Source organism: Budorcas taxicolor, chromosome X, assembly GCF_023091745.1.
Source record: "Budorcas taxicolor isolate Tak-1 chromosome X, Takin1.1, whole genome shotgun sequence".
Classification (NCBI taxonomy): domain Eukaryota; kingdom Metazoa; phylum Chordata; class Mammalia; order Artiodactyla; family Bovidae; genus Budorcas; species Budorcas taxicolor.
In genome coordinates, this window is record NC_068935.1 from 122,338,662 (window position 1) to 122,358,999 (window position 20,338).

General features: G+C 41.1%; 1 non-coding gene across 1 annotated transcript; it reads left to right on the plus strand.

Annotated features, from left to right (window-relative positions):
- Nucleotides 1-20,038: 20,038 nt before the first annotated feature.
- Nucleotides 20,039-20,110, plus strand: TRNAS-GGA (transfer RNA serine (anticodon GGA)). The gene has a single exon. It is a non-coding gene; the product is annotated as a tRNA-Ser (tRNA).
- The last annotated feature ends 228 nt before the right edge of the window (nucleotides 20,111-20,338 follow it).

The following is a 20,338-nucleotide window of genomic DNA, read 5'->3' on the forward strand; positions in this document are numbered from 1 at the left end:
TGACATATCATAATTGAGAATGATGTACATCAAGTCAGATATGACCCTGCAGCTTTAAGGAGCAACAAGGTACACTTTATGGAGTCCATAAGTTCAGTTCAGTTCAGTTGCTCAGTCGTGTCCAACTCTTTGTGATCCTATGGACTGCAGCATGCCAGGCCTCCCTGTCCATCACCAACTCCCAGAGCTTACTCAAACTCATGTCCATTGAGTTGGTAATGCCATCCAATCATCTCACCCTCCATCGTCCCCTTCTCCTCCCACTTTCAATCATTCCTAGCATCAAAGTCTTTTTAAATGAGTCAGTTCTTCGCATCATGTGGTGAAAGTATTGGAGTTTCAGATTCAACATCAGTCCTTCCAATGAATACCCAGGACTGATCTCCTTTAGGATGGACTGGCTGGATCTCCTTGCTGTCCAAGGGACTCTCAAGAGTCCTCTCCAACACCACAGTTCAAAAGCATCAATTCTTTGGTGCTCAGCTTTCTTTATAGTCCAACTCTCACATCCATACATGACTACTTGAAAAACCATAGCTTTGACTAGACGGACCTTTGCTGGCAAAGTAATCTCTTTGCTTTTTAATATGCTATCTAGGTTGGTCATAACTTTTCTTCCAAGGAGCAAGTGTCTTTTAATTTCTTGGCTGCAGTCACCATCTGCAGTGATTTTGGAGCCCCCCCAAAATAAAGTCTGTCACTGTTTCCACTGTTTCCCCATCTATTTGCCATGAAGTGATCATGACAAATATCAATAACCTCAGATATGCAGATAACACCACCCTTATGTCAGAAAGCAAAGAAGAACTAAAGAGCCTCTTGATGAAAGTAAAAGAGAAGAGTGAAAAAGTTAGCTTAAATCTCAACATTCATAAAACTAAGATCATGGCATCTGGTCCCATCACTTCATGGCAAATAGATGGAGCCCACAAAGTCCCTTGTAAAACAGGGTTCCTAGAAGCCTAAGCACATGAGTAAGGAAGGACACTTCCTGGCAGATGCAGGAACCTCATGATATTTGGGGGACCTTGAGGAGAAAAATTTTCAGTAGAAACTATAATACACACTTGTAATCAGATTTCCATTCTGTTAATTGAGACTTTCTTATATACATACAACTGGACTAGATGATGAATTCTTCTAGTTTCCTCAAATATCTCAGTATGACACTCCAAAATAACATCTCCAGCTTTCTCCTAGCCTTTTTACCTGGAATCACTAAGAACAAAATTTGCCCTTTACCACAAAACCTTGCAAATGAATATGAATAAGTTGATGAAAACTTTAGAGAAATTACCATTACAGTTCATTTACACAATCTTGTGTGTACTACTGTGTGGGCCACTCAAAGCTTACCTGAACACCGACTGACACCATCAGACACATTCTCATTGTAAAAGGTGTAAGTCTCCTTAGCTCTCCTAAGCTCTCTTAGCTCTGCTTAGAACAATAAAAGAAAGAGTAAATGAGTCTCCTTAGCTCTCTTTAGAACACTATAACTCAGAGTCAGTAGCTCTCCTTAGCTCTCCTTAGAAAACTTAAATCAGTAGGAAAGTCTCCTTAGCTCTCCTTAGAACACTATAGGTCAGAGTAAGTACGTCTCCTTAGCTCTTCTTAAGTCTCCTAGCTCTCTGCCCTGTAGTGTTTTAAGGAGAGCTAAGGAGACTTACTTAATCTGACCTGTAGTGTTCTAAGGAGAGGTAAGGAGACCCACTTACTCTTAACTATAGTGTTCTAAGGTGAGCTCAGGAGACTGACTTACTCCGACCTGTAGAATGCTAAGGAGAGCTAACAAGAGCTAAGAAGATTTACTTACTCTGACCTGTAGCATTCATACTCTGAGCTATAGTCTTCTAAGGAGAGCTATGGAGACTTACTTACACTGAGCTATAGTGTTCTAAGGAGACCTACTTACTCTGAGCTATAGTTTTCTATGGAGAGCTAAGGAGACTTATTTAGTCTGACCTGTATTGTTCTAAGGAGAGCTAACAAGAGCTAAGGACATTTACTTACTCTGAGCTATAGTGTTCTAAGGAGAGTAAGGAGGGCTAAGGAGAGCTAAGGAGACTTAATTACTTTGACCTGTAGCATTCTAAAGAGAGCTGTGGAGACTTACTTACTCTGAGCTATAGTGTGCTAAGGAGAGCTAAGGAGACTTACTTAGTGTGAGCTCTGGTGTTCTAAGGAGAGCTAAGGAAAGTTAAGGTGAGCTAAGGACAGCTACGGAGACTTACTTATTCTGAGCTACAGTGTTCTATGGAGAGCTAAGGAGAGCTAGAGAGACCTACTTACTCTGAACTCTAGTGTTCTAAGGAGAGCTACAGAGACTTACTTACTCTGACCTGTAGTGTTATAAGGAGAGCTAAGGAGACTTACTCTGAGCTATATTCTTCTAAGGAGAGCTAAGGAGACTGACTTGCTGTGAGCTATAGTGTTCTAAGGAGAGCTAAGGAGACCTACTTACTCTGAAGTATAATGTTCTAAGGAGAGTTAAGAAGATCTAAGGAGAGCTAAGGAGACTGACTTAGTGACCTAACTGTTCTAAGGATAGGTAAGGCATGCTAAGGAGACTTACTTACCCTGACGTATACACAGAGGATTCAGCCCTTACCATATCCTTCACAAATGCCACAAGGTCTTCACTACACATCCATTAAATCAATCTAGAAACATTTATTGCATACCCACTAAAAGCTAAACCTGTTTTACCAAATTTTGTACCCTAAATCCTTGTATTTTCTACCTTTCCAAGTGTGGGTTATTTGTATCAGTACTATATTGGCAGATAATGCAGATTCTCTATTTTAAGAAATGAGTTCCAGTCCCAAATGTGCAAATAACATACGATTATAATAATAGCATATTCATGAAAAGCAAATTACTTATCTCAGCGTTTAACATCCTTGTAACAATTCCTGTACTTTTAATGTCAACAGAAAAAAAGTAAAGTCTAAGTCTGTCTGATTCAGTAAATTAATGTTAATAACAGTTTTGACACTAATAGCGAGTTTTTAAAAGAAAAACCTCCAAGATCTTAGCTGGGCTTCATTTCTTAAAAATCACCTCATTCACTGTCACCAAGTTCCCCTAGAACAATTCCAGCTACTATTCCACCTACACTGGGAGCACAGAACGACTCAAGTGTGTCAACTTGCTATGACATGATACCCTTTCCCTGCCTTTGCTCACTCCCAGTGGGAAAAAACAGCCTCCCACTTGAGGTATGTACACCGCCCACACTTCTCAGCAGAGACACATTTCTGAACCCCTGTAAACAAATTAATGCCTACCTGGTTTTTCATTAAAAAAAAAAAAAACCACTAGTTCTTTCCTCAGAGCCTGAAAATTACTTGTGAAAAATGTTAACTATTAAAGTACACACTAGATTAATGAGAATTTTCAAACTTGTTACAGAGACCATGGAATCCCAGAGAACGTGATCCGAGCTGTGAAACCCAGGGAAAATGAAAAGGAACCCAACCCTTGGCTCCTCTGCTCTTGCAAACTCTCTCTAGAAGTCATCGAAGGCTTAAGTCGACCCTTGCAAGCCCTCCAACCCCTCTCAGCTTCAGCCAACAAGACACGGTTGGCCTATGACCGGCGCCTCTATAATCACTTAGAGGCTGCTACGCTTTTAGCAAAGCATCTCTTCTAACTTCTCAAGTGTTGCTCTTTTTTTCTGGGCGGGGGCAAGGAATAACAACTTTAATCAGAAAGCCAACAAACAGAGTAGGCAGTGGCCCAATGAATCTTATCGCCAGGTTTGGATTCTAGTTATTTATATAATACAAAGATGGGGCAGTGAAGAGGTAAAATATAAAAGGCAATAGGATGTCACAAATATTCTGTGGTTCCAAACAGACTCCAGAGAGGATGTGTTAATTTCTTCTTTCCTAAAGTGATTCACAGATGGGCCTGGTCAGGATGGTTCCTGTGAGCTTAAACAAAGGTATTTTAGCTTAGCTTTCAGACATGGAAAGCGAGATTCCAGGAAATTGGCCATTATGTATACCTTAAGCTATAGATCACATCCTTTTAGGGATTGTTGTTGTTCAGTTCACTAAGTCATGTGCTACTCTTTGTGACCCCATGGACTGCAGCATGCAAGGCTTCCTTGTCCTTTACTACCTCCTGGAGTTTGCACAACACATGTCCATTGAGTTGGTGCCATCCAAGAATCTCATTCTCTGTCGCCCCATTCTCTTCTTGCCTTGTCTTTCCCAGCACCAGGGTCTTTACCAATAAGCCAGCTCTTCAAGTCAGGTGGACAAATTATTGGAGCTTCAGCTTCTGCATCAGTCCTTCCAATGAATATTCAGGGTTGATTTCCTTTAAGATTGACTGGTGCAATCTCCTTGCTGTCCAAGGGACATTCAAGAATCTTTTCCACCACAATTTGACAGATCAGTTATTCTGCACTCAGCCTTCTTCATGGCCCAACTCTCACATCCATACGTGACTAGTGGAAAAACCATAGCTTTCACTATAGGGACTTTGTCAGCAAAGTGATGTCTCTGGTTTTGAGTATGCTGTCTAGGTCTGTCGTTTTCTTCCAAGGAGCAAGCATTTTTTTAATTTCATGGCTGCAGTAACAGTCCACAGTGATTTTGGAGCCCAAGAAAATAAAGTTTCTCAGTTTCCACTTTTTCCCTTCTATTTGCAATGAAGTGATGGAACTGAATGCCATGATCTTAGTTTTTTGAATGTTGACTTTTAAGCCAATTTTTTCACTCTCCTCTTTCACCTTCATCAAGAGGCTCTTTTGTTCCTCTTCACTTTCTGCCATTAGAGTGGTACCATCTGCATAGCTGATATTATTGACATTTCTCCGAACAATCTTGCTTCTAGCTTCTGATTCATCCAGCCTGGCATTTCGCATGGTGTACTCTGCATAAGCTAAATAAGCAGGTGACAATATACAGTCTTGTTATACTACCTTCCCAATTTTGAACCAGTCGATTGTTCCATGTCCAGTTCTAACTGGACTTGCTTCTTGACCTGTATACAGGTTTTTCAGGAGACAGGTAAGGTGGCCTGTATTCCCATCTCTTTAAGAATTTTCCACAGTTAGTTGTGATCCACACAAAGATTAAGCATAGTCAATGAAGCAGAAATAGATGTTTTTTTTTTCTGGAATCCTCTTGCTTTCTCTATGATCCAACGGATGTTACCAATTTGATCTCTGGTTACTCTGCCTTTTCTAAACCTAGCTTGTACATCTGGATGTTCTCAATTCACATACTGTTGAAGCCTAGCTTAAAAGATTTTGAGCAATACCTTACTAGCATGTGAAATGAGTACAGTTTTATGGTAGTTTGAATCTTCTTTGACATTTCCTTTCTTTTGGATTGGAATGAAACCTGACATTTTCCAGTCCTGTAGCCACTGCTGAGCTTTCCAAATTTGTTAGTATATTGAGTGCAACCCTTTAACAGCATCATCTTTAAGATTTGAAATAGCTCAGTTGGAATTTGGTCACCTCCACCAGCTTTGCTCATAGTAATGCTTCCTAAGGCCCACTTGACTATATACCCTAGGATGTCTGGCTCTAGGTGAGTTACTTCTCCATCATGGTTTTCCAGGTTATTAAGATCATTTTTCTATAGTTCTGCATTTTCTTGCTGCTTCTTGTTAATCTCTTTTGTTTCTGCTACTTCTTTACTGTTTCTATCCTTTCTTGTACCTATCTTTGCATGAAATGTTCCCCTGTTATCTCCAATTTTCTTGAAGAGATCTCTAGTCTTCCCCATTCTATTATTTTTCTCTATTTCTTTGCATTGTTCACTTAAGAAGGCTTCTTATCTCTCCTTGCTATTCTCTAGAACTCTGCATTCAGTTTGGTATATCTTTCCATTTCTCCATTGCCTTTCACTTCTCTTCTTATCTCAACTATTTGTAAGGCCTCCTCAGACAATAACTTTGTCTTCTTGCATTTCTTTTTCTTGGGGATGGTTTTGGTCACTGCCTCCTCTACAATGTTACAAACCTCCATCCACAGTTCTTCAGAGACTTTGTCTACCAGATCTAATCCCATGAAACTATTCATCACCTCCACTGTATAATCATAAAGTGAAAGTGAAGTTGTTCAGTCATGTCCAACTCTTTGCGACCCCATGGATTGTAGCCTATCAGGCTCCTCCATCCGTGGGATTTTCCAGGCAAGAGTGCTGGAGTAGATTGCCATTTCCTTCTCCAGGGGATCTTCCCAATCTAGGAATCGAACCCGGGTCTCCCACATTGCAGGCAGACGCTTTACCATCTGAGCCACATAAAGGATTTGATTTAGGTCATACCTGAATGGTCCATACTTTTAATTTAAGCCTGAATTTTACAGTAAGAAGCTGTAAAAGGAGCCAAAGTCAGCTCCAGGTCTTGTTTTTGCTGACTGTGTAGAGCTTCTCCATCTTTGGCTACAAAGAATATAATCAGTCTGATTTCAGTGTTGACTATCTGGTGATGTGCATGGGTACAGTTGTTTCTTGTGTTGTTGGAAGAGGGTATGTGCTATGATCAGTGTGTTCTCTTGGCAGAAATATGTTAGCCTTTGCCCAGTTTCATTTTGTAATCCAAGTCAAACTTTCCTGTCACTCCAGGTACCTCTTGACTTCCTACTTTTGCATTCCAATCCCCTGTGAATAAAAGGACATCTTTTTTTGGTGTTAGTCCTAGAAAGTCTTGTAGATCTTCATAGAACCATTCAACTTCTGCTTCTTCGGCATCAGAGGTTAGGGCATAGACTTGGATTACTGTCATGTTGAATGGTTTGCCTTGGAAACAAACTGAGAACATTCTGTTGTTTTTGAAATTGCACTCAAATACAGCATTTCCAACTTCTGTAGAACATGAGAGCTACTCCATTTCTTCTAAGGGATTCTTGCCCATGGTAGGAGATATATTGGTCACCTGAATTAAATTCCCCATTCCTGTCTATTTGACTGATTCCTAAAATGCCAATGTTCATTCTTGCCATCTCCTGTTTGACCACCTCCAATTTACCTTGATTCATGGTAACATTTCAGTTTCCTATTGATATTCTTTTTTATAGCATCAACTTTACTTTCACTGCCAGACACATCCACAATGGAAGGGTTATTGTAAGCGTTCTGACAAAATGTGGTCCACTGGGAAGAGAATGGCAAACCTCTTCAGTATTCTTGCCTCGACAACCCCATGAACAATATGAAAAGGCAAAAAGATATGACACCGGAATATGAATCTCCAGGTCAGTAGGTGCCCAATATTCTACTAGGGGAAGAGCATAGAAATTGCTCCTTTAGTGATTGCATGTTATGCTATGCATGCTAAGTCGCTTCAGTCTTGTCTGACTCTGTGCAACCCCATAGATGGCAGCCCACCAGGCTCTGCCATCCCTGAGATCCTCAAGGCAAGAATACTGGAGTGGGTTGCCATTTTCTTCTCCAAGGTGTTGTTCTTTTACTTGTTTTACTTTTAGATAATCTTATGAACCAGCTCCAGTGAGCAGAGAGGCCACAGGGACAACCCATCAATAAAATAATTCAGCCAAAGTCAATTTTGCTAGAGACTTCTCATGTTGTACTAGGAAATCTAGGCTACTAAAAATCAGGGAAATCAAATAGAATCATTTCTTTTGGTTCTAAAAGGAAAGCTAGCTTTAAAACTATCTCTTTCAGATATCCCATGCTCTTAGAAAGAATTAGTATTGTTAAAATGACCAGACTACCCAAAGCAATCTACAGATTTAATATAATCCCTATCAAATTACCCATGACATTTTTCATAGAAAACTCTTAAAATTTATGTGGAACCACAAAAGCCCCAGATTTCCTAAAGCAGCCCTACAGAAAAAAGAATAAAGCAGCATGCAGCACCCTCCCAGACTTCAGATGATACTACAAAGCTACAGTAATCAAAACAGAGTGATATTGGTACAAAAACAGACATATGGATCAATGGCACAGAATATAGAAAGCCCAGAAATAAATCCACATACATACAATCAATAGTGTATTCTTGCCTCCTTTGTTGAAAATCAGTGGGGAAAAGACAGTCTCTTCAGCAAGTGGTGCTGGGAATGTTGGAAAACCACATGCAAATCAATGAAGTTGGAACAAACACACCCTCTCACCATACACAAAAATAAACTCAAAATGGGTTATAGACTTAAACATAATGCATGACACCTTAGAACTCCTAGAAGAGGTCATGGGCCAAATATTCTGACAGAAATCATACCGATGTTTTCCTAGGTCAGTTTCCTAAGGCAATAGAAATAAACAAATGAGACCTAATCAAATTTATAAGCTTCTGCACAACAAAGGAAAGCATAAAATGAAAAGACAACCTACAGAGTAGGAGAAAATATTTTCAAATGGTGAGACCAACAAGGGCTTACTTTCCAAAGTATGCAAATAGCTAATACAACCTCAGTAACAACAAAAAAATCCAAAAATGGGAAGAAGACTTAAATAGACATTCTCCATAAAGGACATACAGATTGTCAAGAGGCACATGAAAAGATGCTTAACATCACTAACTATTAGAGAAATGCAAGTCAAAGCTACAATAAGGTAGCACTTCCCACCAGTCAGAATGGCCATCATTAAAAGGTCTACAAATAACAAACACTGAAGGAGGTGTGGAGAAAAAGGAACCCTCTTACATTGTTGCTGGGAATTTAAGTTGGTGCAGCCACTTTGGAAAACAGTATGGAATTTCCTCAGAAAACTAAGACTTACCATATATGGTCCAGCAATCCCACTCCTGGGCATATATCCAGACAAAACTATAATTCAAAAAGATAGATGCACCCCAGTGTGCCTAGCGGCACTATTCACAATCGCCAAGTCATGACAACAACCTAAATGTCCATCAAAATAAGAGTGGATAAAGAAGGTAGGGTATATATATACAATAAAATACTACTCAGCCATAAACAAAAATGAAATGACACCATTTTTTTTTCAGCAACATGGATGGACTTAGCACTTATCATACTAAGTGAAGTCAGAAAGACAAATACCATATGATATCACTTATGTGTGGGATCTAAAATATGACACAAATGAAGCTATCCATGAAACAGAAACAGAATCACAGACACAAAGAACCGATTGGTGATTTCCAAGCGAGGAGGGGGTTGGGGGAGGGATAGAGTGGGAGGTTGGGGTTGGCTGATGTAAGCTTTTAGGCATAAAATGGATAAACCTGTTCTACTGTATATAGCACAGAGAACAATACTCCATATCCTAAGATAAACCATAATGGAAAAGAGTATTTTAAAAATGTGTGTATGTCTATATTATACATATATACATATATATATATATATAAAACTTTGCTATACTGCAGCAATTAACACAACATTGTAAATCAACTATACATCACTTTTTTAAAATAAAGTCTTCCATAGAACCCTCTTTATCAATTCTGCTGATAATACTGGTTATTTACTCCAGGAGTACACACACAATAGAAATACCAGTGGAGTACAAGGTGGTTTCCAGAATTTTCTTTTCTCTGTCTATACTTTTCACTCAGAATTCTATATAGAATTTAGGCAAGCAATCCTGTCTGCATTTTCTGTCTCAGTTTTAAGATTCAGATCATGGCCTCAGTCCCCTAAGACTTTTATGCCTTATCCCAGAACATATATATCATGGAAAAAACGGGCAAATCAGGGCATGATGAGTACAAAGTCTCACCTCTTCTCTCTCTCTTCCAACCAATGAAACAGGAGTTCCTGACAATAAAAAGTGATCAAGGCAGTACATTTCTTCTGCATCCTCCTCCTCTGGTTCATCCAAGAGGCATTAGCCTTGTTTTATAACACAAGATCCATGATGCCACTGACCCACTTCACCCTTGCCCCCAAGCTATACATCCTCCAAATGGGAGATTGGGCTATGAAACCAACCTTTGCAGTAATAGACATTCAGTGACTACCAAATGGCTTCAAACAAGAAATAGAAATAGAGAACAGAATTGGCTTTGGGCACTCCTGGGTGCCATATAGAAAGGAAAAGCAGAAACTAAATAAAGAAGTGCATCAACTTGAAGTCATCTGGGCTAATGCCCAAAGTGGAGGTCACATATTGGACTGAGATAAGGGACACCATTGAGTAGTTCCTTGGAAAGGAGGATAAACTGAAAACACCCATTATTGTAGGAAGAAGTGAAATAATTATATACCCATGCTCCATCAGGCCCAAACAGTTCTAGGAAGTTACCAATGAATTCCCTCAATTTCTCTTCCGACTTCTGAATTAGATCATGACTCTTTTCTTCCACTCTGCTAACAAATTCCTTTGATCTTTCTTCCATGTTTTTGACCTTTTCCTTCATCTTGTCTACCTGGTTTTGGAAGCAGTACTTCTCCTGTCAAAAATTAAAGGAGAAAGAGATTTACCCAAAAGTGCTGGGGAGAGATTAGTCACTTACAGAATGGTCAGATTTTATTTCAACTCGTGCATGTTCTTAACCTGAAGAGTCAGGATGCTAGTTTCCAAGGGCTGGATTGATGGGAAGGCCCATCTCTTGTAAGAAAAAGTCACTTCTGATTAGTCTATTTGAATGGGTATAGTGAAATAAAAGTGAGTGTAATGTTCTCTTCCTTATAAATAAAGTTGAATTCACTTATACAAGAGAAGGACCAAAAGTATCCATTTGCTGTTTATTTTGGATAGATACTAGGTGAATATATCCCCTCAGTTCTCCTGACACTTAGACAAAAATATGACTTGTGCACAGAATGGCCACTCAGAAGCAGCCTGAGTTCTCTATTTTACTGAGACATTGTTAAAACCAATATTGGTTGAAATAAGTGAGCCACTAGCTGGGCCTTAGCATCCATGTATTACACTAAAATTATCACTGTCATGATATTTCCCATTAAGCTAATGGAACCACATCAGTTTCCTTGGTAATGAAGAAAAATTTTGTTCTGATAGCTTCTCTGGACTGGGATATCGTTCATAGCCTTGATGCAGCATTGCTATACCTATGTGCCTAGAAGGCATCGGATGTTGGGCAACTCACATGCCACCTCAACCTCAGTTTTCTCATCTGTAAAGTAGGGATAATTATTGTCCCTACCCTATAGGGTTGCTGTAACAATTAGATCAGATAATACATGTAAAGTACTTGGCACAATGCCTGGCATTTAGTAAAAGCTCAGTGTGTGTTGGCTGTTTGATTACTCGTAAGCAACAGAAGCATTTAATCATGTTACCTGGTGAAAGTAGAATCAAAACTATGAAGATAACATGAAACAAAGACACTTTTCCTCCATGAAGCCATAATACATTTCCTCCTGAAGGGGTAATAAGATTTCTCACCTTTCTTCACTATATGGAATTGAAGTCCATTTCATATTGCAGAATTTTTGGAGCCACATACAGTATTACAAACCTGGGTCAGGAGTCCCGGATCTAGACTTCACAAACATCACTGCAGCCTCAGGGCGAGGTGTGAGCCATCCGTGCTGCCAGCCAGCTGTATATAATACACGGCAACCCTCCACTGCTCTCAGGAGCTGCTCGGAACACTAGACCAGGCTCTGGACCAGGGGGCACAAGGCTGGGAGGCTGCTACTGCTTCTGCCTCTACTTTGCTTGAGGGACTTGAGCCAGGTCCCTCCGAACTCAACTTTCCTCATTTTTCTATTGACAAATTCAGGGACTTGGGCTGGTGACTGACCCTCGTCAGCTTCCTGCCACCTGAGGTTCCGTGATTCATCTACACACTCATCCAACACACGTGAGGTACTCTCTGTGCCACAGCCCAGCTTGTGGCCACAGAAAGGCAACGGGCACACCCACACTGACTACACGGCTCTCTGAGCTAAGTGGCTTATCACAGGCCGTTGAAAGAGCACGAGCAATAACTTTTAGAAATGGCTCGACATGCCTGGATGGGTGACTGAATTCAATTTAAAAGAACAGGCAGTTTAATTTATTGAAATAACCAGGGCTTTATGCTCTGTAAGATACCAACTAATCACTTTGACTGAATTCTTTTCAGCCACTTGTTCTGTTTGCCACTTGAACCTGACGTTTTCCATTTTGTTGCCCAGTCTGTACGAAGCCACAGAGCCTGGACTCCGAACACTCCCTGCCTCCTGAGGACAACTGATAATTGCTAACTTACGATTACTGAAAGAGCCCTGCCTCATTCGGAAGCCAATGACCAGTTTGTATAAATTTCTGGATAACTGTGGCTTCATATAATTAAAAACATCTAGTTCTGTAGAAAAATCACCATATCTATTGTGGGGGTGCTGGTGGTTTAGTCGCTAGGTCATGTTCAACTCTTGCAACCCCATGGACTGTAGCCTGCCAGGCTCCTCTGTCCATGGGATTCTCCAAATAAGAATACTGGAGTGGGTTTCCATTTCCTTCTCCAGAGTATCTTCCCACCCCAGGGATCAAACCCTGGTCTCCTACATTTCAGGCATATTCTTTACTGACTTAGCTACAAGGGAAGCCCAGGTGGTGGAAATTCTGTATGTGTGGAGAGCTCTTATTTTGCTCACCTCGATCAGCTCCTTGGAGTTCAGGCAAACATAGTCATCCAGACTCACCAACATCACCTCTAGCAACTGGGCTGCCCTCTTGGCTTTTTAACAGCTTGTTTTTAAAGATTGTTTTAACAGTTGCTCTATTATTAAACTAACAGCAGCTCTGTGGGAACAATACAGCAGAAATACAAAAGGAAGCCAAAGACTTTGGGCTTTTTTTAAGTGGCTGTAATTTCTCTGGACAAAAAAAAAGCAGCTGTTAAAGTTTCTAATGAGCATCTGTAAGGCCTTAATAAAAAGAAAATTGTAAACCGTTAAAATAAGAACCCACTTTCTCTTAGTTTAGCTTTGTAGAGCCTCTGTGCTCCTTTCTTCCCTTGGAGCAGAAGACAACTATTGCCTTTCATGAGGGCAGATCTCTCAGAAACCCTTCACCTAAGTCTGAGAACTCTAATGGGGAGGTTGGGGTGTGGAAAGGGAGGTGAGGCGGCTCCCTTAAAAAATGTGATGTTCACTCACTATCTGTATGCCTTGGTCAAATTACATTACCTATTTGGACATTGGTTTCTCCATCTATAAAATGGGGATAATAATACATCATTGGGCTGTTATGTGAACTAAATCAGACAATAAATGTCAAACATCAAGAATATCGAGTGGTGTAACGTAAGTGATTTGTAAACAGTGCCAGCAGTAGCGTGACATGCTGGTCCTCAGAGGTGCGGGGTGGCACACTTACATTGATAAAGCTGACATTCAGTTCCTTGGCTGTGTAGCCTCTCTGGAGGTTGCGTCGGGCATAAACATCATAGTCACGGACAATCCTGGTGATGATGTCTGATGTTGAGCTGCCTTCTGTTCTGTGTTGGAACAAACATCCCTGTTTGAATAGAAAAGACAGGATAAAAAAAAGAAGAAGAAAAGAAAAGACAGGATGAAGAAAAAACAACTAAGATGATCTCAGGTGACCCATTTTCTTGAATGACTCTCCTATCCAGGACAAAGTGGCAGCTCCTAGGTTGAGGTGGCTTTCACATCTGGCCCCAGCTGACTCTGCCAGGCTCAATTCCAGGCACTCCTGACCTGCCACAGACACTGTGTGTTTGTCATACTGGACCCATTCCCTGGATGCACCAGGCATTCACCTGGCTCTCGGCATTTGCTCATTTCAAGCCCTTCTTTCCTGCCCCAGAACCCCCTTCCCTGCCCACAGCAGCTGCAGAGTAGTTCCTCATCGTACAGGGTCCAGTCGTAAGGCTATGCCTCTGGGAAGTCTTTCCTGACGTCATCAGGCAGAATCCACACCCATTATAATATAAACTTGACTGCTATTAACAAAAGCATTTTCAGTATCCATTTCCTTGTGGAAAGGGAGCACTCTGAAAGCACAGGCTGTGTCTTGATCATCTTTACGTGTCCAGCACCCAGTTCAGTGCCCCAGTGTCTAGCACATGGAAAGTTCTCAATACATGCAAATTAAATGAGTAAGTGAATGGAGCATAGCAGTCGAGTCAAAGAATTTGTGAGATCACAGCAACTCCCCTTCTTCCCCAGGGAGTTCTGCATCATGTTATAGCAAAGGAAAAGAAGAAGGATGCAGTATTTTTGTATCTAAAGACATGCCCAGGGGGTGCTCGATGATTTTACCCTTCTAAGAGCAATCTACTCTCAATGGTGGTTTCACCACACAAAGGCCTTTTCATCTATACTCTACTGGGACTGAGAAGAAGCAAACAAGCACAGAGGATGCCAAGTTCTCATAGAACTTCCTTAAAGTCCTCAAAGATATATTTGAGTGAACCAATACAAGGATGTAAAGAAGTCACAAGTGTTATCAAAGACAAGAATCTGGTGAAATTGAAAATGACATAAACAGATGAAAGATATACCTGTTTTTTAATAAGAAGAACCAATACTGTAAAAATGTTTATACTACCCAATGCACTCTACAGATTCAATATAATCCCTATAAAAGTACAAATGGCATTTTTACTAGAACTACAACCAAAAGTTTTTATATTTAGATGGAGACACAAAAGACTCCAAATTCTCAAAGCAATCTTGAAAAAGAAAAATGGAGCTGGAGGAATCAAGCTTCCTGACTTCAGACTATACTAGAAAGCTACAGTCATCAAAACAGGATGGTACTGTCACAAAAGCAGATATATAGATCAATGGAACAGGATAGAAAACTCAGAAATAAACCCACACACCTGTGGTCAATTACTCTATCACAAAGGGGGCAGACTATAGAATGGAGAACAGACATCCTTGTCAATAAATGGTGCTGGGAAAACTGGACACCTACATGTACCTACATGAAAAAAAAATGAAATTAGAACATTCCTTAACACCATTCAAAAATATAAACTCGAAATGGATTAAAATTCCACATCCTGCAGAGCAACTAAGCCTGTGAGCCACAATTACTGGGCCCATGCCTTAGAGCCCATGCTCTCCAACAGGAGAAGCCGTGACAATAAGAAGACTGCATACCCCAACTCGAGAGTAGACCCTGCTCGCCACAACTAGAGAAAGCTTGCATGCACCAACAAAGACCCAGTGCAGCCAAACCAAACTTGAAAAAATATTGTTAGAAATGGGCAGATCTAAATAGAGATTTCTCCAAAGACAAACAGATGGCCAAGAGGCACATGAAAAGATGCTCAACATCGCTAATTATTAGAAAAATGAAAATCAAAACTACAACGAGATACCACCTCAGAATGCCCATCATCAAAAAATCTACAAACAGTAAATGCTGAAGAGGGTGTGGAAAAAAGGGAACGCTCCTATACTGTGAGTGGAAATGTAAATTGGTACAACCACTATAGAAAACAGTACAACATTCCCTTAAACAACTAAAAAGAAACAGCACATGACCCAGCAATCCCATTCCTGGGCATCTATCCAGAGAAAACCATGGTTAGAAAAGATACATGCACCCTAATGTTCATTGCAGCACTATTTACAATAGCAAAGACATGGAACAGCCTAAATGTCCATCAACAGAGGAATCGATAAAGAAGATGTGGTACATATATACAACAGAATATTCAGTTCAATTCAGTTCAGTTCAGTCACTCAGTCATGTCCGACTCTTTGCAACCCCATGAACTGCAGCATGCCAGGCCTCCCTGTCCATCACCAACTCCCAGAGTTCACCAAAACCCATGTCCATCGAGTTGGTGATGCCATCCAACCATCTCATCCTCTGCCGTCCCCTTATCTTCCTGCCCTCAATCTTTCCCAGCATCAGGGTCTTTTCAAATGAGTCAGCTCTTTGCATCAGGTGGCCAAAGTATTGGAATTTCAGCTTCAATATCAGTCCTTCCAATGAACATCCAGGACTGATCTTTAGGATGGACTGGTTGGATCTCCTTGCAGTCCAAGGGATTCTCAAGAGTCTTCTCCAACACCACAGTTCAAAAGCATCAATTCTTCAGCGTTCAGCTTTCTTCAGTCCATCTCTCACATCCATACATGACCACTGGAAAAACCATAGCCTTGACTAGATGGACATTTGTTGGCAAAGTAATATCTCTGCTTTTTAATATGCTGTCTAGCTTGGTCATAACTTTCCTTCCAAGGAGTAAGCGTCTTTTAATTTCATGGCTGCAATCACCATCTGCACTGATTTTGGAGCCCCCAAAAATAAAGTCTGACACTGTTTCTACTGTTTCCCCATCTATTTCCCATGAAGTGATGGGACCAGATGCCATGATCTTCATTTTCTGAATGTTAAGCTTTAAGCCAACTTTTTCACTCTTCTCTTTCACTTTCCTCAAGAGGTTCTTTAGTTCTTCTTCACTTTCTGCCATAAGGGTGGTGTCATCTGCATATCTGAGGTTATTGATATTTCTCCTGGCAATCTTGATTCCAGCTTGTGCTTCTTCCAGCCCAGCATTTCTCATGATGTACTCTGCATAGAAGTTAAATAAGCAGGGTGACAATATACAGCCTTGACGCACTCCTTTTCCTATTTGGAAGCAGTCTATTGTTCCATGTCCAGTTCTAAATGTTGCTTCCTGACCTGTAAACACGTTTCCCAAGAGGCAGGTCAGGTGGTCTGGTATGCCCATCTCTTTCAGAATTGTCCACAGTTTATTGTGATCCACACAGTCAAAGGCTTTCACATAGTCAATAAAGCAGAAATAGATGTTTTTCTGGAACTCTCTTGCTTTTTCAATGACCCAGCAGATATTCGCAATTTGATCTCTGGTTCCTCTGCCTTTTCTAAAACCAGCTTGAACATCTGCAAGTTCATGGTTCACATATTGCTGAAGCCTGTCTTGGAGAATTTTGAGCATTACTTTACTAGTGTGTGAGATGAGCACAATTGTGTGGTAGTTTAAGCATTCTTTGGCATTGCCTTTCTTTGGGATGGGAATGAAAACGGACCTTTTCCAGTCCTGTGGCCACTGCTGAGTTTTCCAAATTTGCTGGCATACTGAGTGCAGCACTTTCACAGCATCATCTTTCAGGATTTGAAATAGCTCAACTGGAATTCCATCACCTCCACTAGCTTTGTTCGTAGTGATGCTTTCTAAGGACCACTTGACTTCACATTCTAGGATGTCTGGCTCTAGGTGAGTGATCACACCATCATGATTATCTGGGTCATGAAGATCTTTTTTGTACAGTTCTTCTATGTATTCTTGCCACCTCTTAATATCTTCTGCTTCTGTTAGGTCCATACCATTTCTGTCCTTTATTGTGCCCATCTTTGCATGAAATGTTCCCTTGGTATCTCTAATTTTCTTGAAGAGATCTCTTGTCTTTCCCATTCCATTGTTTTCCTCTATTTCTCTGTATTGATTGCTGAGGAAGACTTTCTTATCTCTCCTTGCTATTCTTTGGAACTCTGCATTCAAATGGGTATGTCTTTCCTTTTCTCCTTTGCTTTTCACTTCCCTTATTTTCACAGCTATTTTTAAGACCTCAGACAGGCATTTTGCTTTTTTGCATTTCTTTTTCTTGGGGATGGTCTTGATCCCTGTCTCCTGTACAATGTCACGAACCTCCCTCCATAGTTCATCAGGCACTCTGTCTATCAGACCTAGTTCCTTAAATCTATTTCTCACTTCCTCTGTATAGTCATAAGGGATATGATTTAAGTCATAAAAAAGAACAAAATAATGTCATTTGCAGCAACATGAATGGACCTAGAGATTGTCATAATGAGTGAAGTAAGTCAAACACATAAAGACAAATATCACATGATAACACTTATATGTGGAATCTAAAGAAAAGAAGGTTGTGTACAGATGAACTCATTTATAAAACAGAAGGAGAGTCACAGATGTAGAAAACAAACTTACGGTTACCAGGGGATGGAGGGAAGGAATAAATTGAGAGTGGGACTGACATATACACCCTGCTGTATATAAAATAGATAACTAAAAACCTGCAGTATAGCATCGGGAACTGTATTCAATACTCTGGAATGGCCTATATGGGAAAATAGTCTTAAAAAGAGTAGATATATGTACATGTATAACTGATTCACTTTGCTGTACACCTGAAACTAACAACGTGGTTAATCAACTATACTCCAAAATAAAATAAATTTTAAAAATAATTTAAAAAGACAAGATTCTGGTTCATGCTTGTACTTCTGTTGTTGACTGCAATCATGTGCTGGCAATTGAAATCTTTCTATCTAATATGATGGTGGTCACACTCAGTCAGAGATATCAGGCATGACACAGCATGATGGACAGAGCTTAGGGACAAGGGTGCTGGGTCCTCTGCTTCTAGACTTGAGCAAGTCACTCAAGCCTCAGGAGGCAAGTTACTAACCTCAGCCTCCAGAGTTGAGAAATGAGCTGGCTGTGCAAGATGACCTTGGCCTCATCTGTGCCACCTCCCTCTCCCTTAGTCCTTATGTCCAATCAATGTCTTTCCATTCACCAACCTACTTCCCAAGTGTCTCCCTGGTTCACCTGCTTCTCTCCATTCTCCATCTAAACCAACCTAACCCCATTTTGTTAAAAGATCACAGCAAGAGCCTCAAAACCAGTCTCCATGGATATCACTTTTCTATCCCCTCAAATCCACTCTCCCACAGCCAGAGCTGCAGAACAGTCTTTCAAAATCCTGCTCAACATCCTCATTGGCTTTGTATTTAGATTCAAACACTGTCCTTTGTATTTAGATTCGAATCCTTGACTCTGCAGCAGCTTGCCTTCCCTCTTCCCTGTGCTTCTCTCTAGTTTCCTCTCAGACCCTCTTTCCCCCTTCACTCCCTAAGCCAAGGTCTCTGTGCCACGCAGTGGTGGCAGGCATTGTTCTCCTTGTTTCCCAGGGAGCTGAGCAATGGGCTGGCCCAGCCTTGGCCTCGCCACACTGGACTTCAGTGTCCTGCCAGCGCTGCGCCCTCCCCTCATTCTGCCACAAATATACTCTGTGGCCCTGAGGCCAGAAACTTCTTTTAGCATGCTCTAAGGAAGTGGGCTCAAAACAGAAATCTAAGTAGAAGGCAGAGGACAGAAACATCTAAACGCATGGATACCAATAGCACCCAACAGATGCAACTGTGCAGGGGGCTCTGGTGGGCGAGGGGCCCCAAGCCAGGGACCCTGAGACCACATCCTCACCTCAGTGAGAGCAGCTAGGAACTTTTCTAGTGGGGAGTATGTCCCATCTTACAGCAGGCAGGCATCACACTCATGAGCCCTGCCTGCTGAAATGTTAAGAGGAGTGCCTAGTCACACATGTACTTTAGAAAGTCACTCAGACACTGGTGACATGGGCTCACCCTTTCTCTGAAGACACAGGATGAGGTCTCTGGGGCTGAGTAACTGGAAACTGGGGTTGGAAAGAGATTTGCTTTGGCCGGTTAGAAGGTAGGTCTCCGAAAGAAGCCAAGCCCTCTGCTGACATAATGAGGCACCCGGCTTCCTCCAAATCCGAATTATTGTTCTGCTAAAAATATTCAGGAATGAGCATGATCAGAGAACCTTTTTTATCACGCTTTTCAGAATTACATCATTTGGTTATGGAGCTATTTTAAGAAGCAGCAAAGCACATGTTAATGAAGAAAACTTTCAACAGTAGTAGGCAATATTAGAAGATGATGAGGAATGAGGACCTTACAGTCTACTTCATTTAAACTTCATCTTTTCATCTGGCTCTGCTGCAGAATTTTGACATGTGTTCTGACAAACAGAGGAGAGGGCTGTAAGGTTTAGTTACTGCCCTCCATATCTCTTGGCTTCACATAAAGTGATTTTTTTTTTTTTTACTTTCAGAAGGAACCTCGATGAGAGCTCTTGGCTTCATATAAAGTGATTTTAAACTTTCAGAAGGAACCTCGATGAGAGGATAAAAGCCCAACGTGGATGCTGATGTCATTTCTCAGCATCGTTCTGCCACATCTTCTCTACCTGGACCACAAGCAGATTTCTACTATGCCTCTCCCTTGGTGAGGAATCAGCAGAGGAGATCAATGGATCGCAAGAAAGGGCCCTTGTGCATGTGTAAAGTCACAACTAAGGCTTATGCTTGTGCTCTCAAAGCAAGTAAAATACCACCTGGGTTTCCCTGGTGGCTCAGAGGTTACAGTGTCTGCCTGGAATGCAGGAGACCCAGGTTCGATCCCTGGGTTGGGAAGATCCCCTGGAGAAGGAAATGGCAACCCACTCCAGTACTCTTGCCTGGAGAATCCTATGGAGGGAGGAGCCTGGTAGGCTACAGTCGATGGGGTCGCAAAGAGTCAGACACGACTGAGAGACTTTACTTACTTACTAATTCAATTTGGAGATGGGAATTGTGGTGGATTAAAGGTGGGCACAACTCCTAACCCTGGGCATCTGAGCTGGCCTTTGTGACTTTCTTATA